A 4,101-nucleotide genomic window follows, 5' to 3' on the forward strand; every position below is an offset into this window, starting at 1 on the left:
CACTAAAACCTATTTTTTTCAACAAAAAATATGATAATTAATTCTCGATTACGATTTAATTTTCTAAAATCAACACACATGTACTATCAATATTATTACGAAAAACACCAAAATTATTTTATCTTTACCTGATTTAATAATCATATTTTATTTCTTACCATATATTTTTGTAATAGCTTACCTTTGTATCATACTCTTCTTAGAAGTTCGTCCTTCGAGTTATTGATGTATGACAACATTATATAACAACAAAAAATAATATAATTTATTTAAATATTATTCTCATTAAAACAATAAATAATATAATATAAAATAATATAAATTATATATTATAAAATTATAGGTAACAACCCTTCAAATAAAGTGAAAATGAGTAAAGGGGAATCTAAAATCCCTTGTCTCCACCGTTGCAGCCAAGTGCTTTTTTCTATTTTACATGATACGTCATGTAGTAACTATTAAGCAAAAATGTTGGAATATTTTTAGCATCTTTGTGAAAGCCTGCTGCAGTTACATGCAATTTAGTATTATTTTTTTCGATTTTTCATTCGGGGTTTAATATTTATATTTGAGTCTAATTATTTTAAATTCGCGCTGTGTAGAGTTCCATTTGAGGAAAAACGCTCCCACTAAGGATTTTTTTATACCACAAGCTCAAACCTGAAATCTCTGATTATGGGAGGAGCAGTTTCGTCTACTGTACAATATCCTCTGGTGCTACAATAAAAAAGAAATTACAAAAAACCTACTAATAAAGAGACAACATTCAAAAATACTGCTCAAAATACTGTATTCTTTTGTAAAGGCTTTTACAGAAATATTAAAAACACCTTTAAATTTGGTATAACTTATTAGTTTCGTCTTCGAATTATTGGTAGCCTTATAAATATTCACATACTTAACTAACTAAATTTAAATATACCTCCAATTTGCTATGTGACATAAAATATGACACGTTAATTGCTTAACTATCCACATCAACACAAATCGAAACACACCTTATAAGATTTTACTATCTATTGAAGCTAATGCATAAAATTGGATCGGTGGTAACATAGTTTAAGTGATTTAATTTACTTAATCATCTATGTAACAAACGTTTGAAACTCAAGTGGATACAATATTTATCATATGTTCAGATGATCAATCAAAATATATCTTAATTCAAATATTTTTATTTTTATTTAAAGTGTGCAATTGTATTATTGGATTTTTGCATCACACCCCATAGCCCACAGTTTAAAAGATATAAGTATTTCATATCTTTAGTCAACTGTCATGTCCTTGTATGGCAAAGAGATAGCAAAGAAAAAAAAAAAATGACAAAGAATTCAAGTAGGGGGATTGGACAATTCCACAACCAAAGGCTGATATTACATGTGATAATAAGGTGAAAAATAAAATAAAGTTGTGTTTGTACTTCAATAATTTGAGAACCTGTTGCTTCAAATTGTCACTACTGTCATTCACACTGAAAATAAATAGAGTCAGCATTACTGTTTTCTCAATTAGGAAAAATCAGAGTTTCTTTGTGGTGGGGCCCCTTCTTTTCATTTTTTTTTTTTTTTAAAAAGAGATGAAATCCAGACTATTTTATTGAAAATATGTTATATCTTATCATAAATGATGAATCTCTACTGTAAATTTTTGTCTCTGCTATTAAGAAGTAATGTACTAAATAACTCTTTTACTTAGACAAATAAAAAATAATTTGCTAATTCTTTATGTTTCTTCTAATATTTGAATGCTCATTTTTTATAATTTTCATTCATTTCATTGATCGTTATAGAAATTTGGAAGTCCTTAAAATTAACATTTTATTTTTGTTATGGAGCAACGGTTAGTAAGAAGAGTATTGTATGTTATATGACTAGTTGAAGGTTGTTTTTTAACTAGTTGATTAACGATAAAGATATTTATGAGTTTTTTTATTTTTATTTTTCAATCGGTGTTCGATATCCATTAGAACTCGATTAAATCTAAATTCGCGCCGAAAAGTCCCATATAAAGGGTAAAGCACTCTGTAACAAAGACGACTCCGTATCCGAACAAGTCGAATCAAGACTTTTAATTATGGAAGAAGAAGTACTTAGCTCTCCACCATAATCCTTGTCGTTCATTTTAGAGTATAAAAAATATAATAGGATAAAGTTACCTATTTTAAATAGTTCACTGTATTTGGCCCTTGACCCTACTAAGATAGGTGTTGGGAGTCCCTTTAAAGCTCCATTTTTGTCTTTATAGAAAACTATAGCTAGAGCTATATTGATATATAGAGTTAGACTCTTCCAAATTCTTCCCAACACACTTGGTGTGAAAGAGGGTCTATAGAAATTGTGTTTCATTTTTCATGTTGTGAAAATTTGGGACAAGATTGGGTGATGGCTTCATCCATTAATATCTACTCAAATGGACTAATCATTGTGATGCTCATCTATTCTTTCACATTCCTTGCTTCTATATCAGGTAAAACAATTTTTATCTTCTTATCACTCTCTCTTTTAAACTTTTTTTCTCTTTTTTTCCATTCATTGAATTTGAAAAAGGGTATATTGATTCTTTAATCTTTCTTTTTATCTACTAGCTTACTCATGATAGGTACTAATTGGAAAGTTCAATCTAAAATATATCAGTTCTTAAGTTTTACTCCTTAACTATCTAGTAAGTTTCACATTTATTCCCTTTTTCTATCTGAACTATCACTATCTGTGTATTAAAATCACACTTAGGTAATGGTTCAAATAGGAAACGTGAACAATTGATAATTAGCCTAATTAGCTTTGAGGTGTGTTTTAATACATAGATAAAGATAGTTCAGATAGAAAAAAGACACGTAATATTTGAGATGTGAAGCTCGTGAAAAATGATAGGTTTTGACCATCAACACTATTAATTAATATTAAATAGTTTGTTACTATATGTTGTTGCTTTCCACTTGAACTACTATTTATAATGTTAAATTTTTTTAAAACTATACTTTACATATATACAAAATGAATCTCAGTGCAACAGCATGATAGTGGGTGTAGTGACTCTGCCTTTGTGATTAACTTAAAATCCTAGATCCGTCTTTGCAGTTTAAAAACGATTTAATTTAGAAGAAGTTTCATTACAACATTATGTATATATGGCTAAATAAGAAGCATATGTTAATCCTAACGCGTGATGACTTGTGCACGGAACATAAAGATCAAATATAATATGTTTCTTCCACTTCCTCGTGAGCCACTTATTTCTCTGGGAAAAAAAGAGAGATTGAAATTGAAATTGTTGTGTATGTTATAGGAAGAATTGAAGAAAGGAAACAAATGAGAATGGTGATGTTGGGATCAAGTCCACCAAAGTGTGTTAATAGATGCAAAGGATGCAGACCTTGCATTGCTACACTTGTTATTCCTCCACATACAAACAAAGGTTTAAAAACAATAACATCTAGAGAAGATGAAGGCTATTATCTCCTTTCATGGAAATGCAAATGTGGAACTAAGTATTTTCATCCTTGAAATGTTGATCTTCTAATACAATATTCTTTTCTTTTTTCTTTTCTAACTTAAGAGTAGGAAGGTAATTAAACTAGTGAACAATATCTTGGTTTGTTAATGCATTTTATGCACAACTTTGAGTTAGTTAATTAGTTGACATGTATATATTTCTTCAGAGATAATGATGAAAAAAACACTTTGCGAGTTTCTTACCTCAAGTATCAGACGTTCATTCTTTCTATTTGAACTATAAATAACTATTTATCAAAACACATCTCAACTATCGGTGATAGTTCAAATAGGAAAAGGGAGCAACTGATAGTAAGTGTATTTTCAACTATCGGTGATAGTTCAAATAGGAAAAGAAAACGATTGATAGTTTAGGTGTATTTTCAACTATTGGGAATAATTCAAGTAGGAAAGAGGAACAACTGATAGTTCAGGTGTATTTTCAACTATTGGGAATAATTCAAGTAGGAAATTTAGATGTGTTTTGATAAATAGTTAATGACAATTCAGAAAGGAAAAGTGAACACCTAATAGTTCGGGTGTATTTTCAACTATTGATGATATTTCAAATAGGAAAAGAGAACAACTGATAGTTTACGTAGAAAACTCA

The 4,101-nt window shown here is 28.9% G+C and overlaps 1 long non-coding RNA gene across 1 annotated transcript; it reads left to right on the forward strand.

Annotated features, from left to right (window-relative positions):
* The first annotated feature begins 2,248 nt into the window (after positions 1-2,248).
* Positions 2,249-3,694, forward strand: LOC102604996 (uncharacterized). Its single transcript, XR_001474846.1, has 2 exons — positions 2,249-2,466; positions 3,286-3,694. It is a non-coding gene; the product is annotated as an uncharacterized lncRNA (long non-coding RNA).
* Positions 3,695-4,101: the final 407 nt, after the last annotated feature.

Source organism: Solanum tuberosum, unplaced genomic scaffold, assembly GCF_000226075.1.
Source record: "Solanum tuberosum cultivar DM 1-3 516 R44 unplaced genomic scaffold, SolTub_3.0 scf00272, whole genome shotgun sequence".
Classification (NCBI taxonomy): domain Eukaryota; kingdom Viridiplantae; phylum Streptophyta; class Magnoliopsida; order Solanales; family Solanaceae; genus Solanum; species Solanum tuberosum.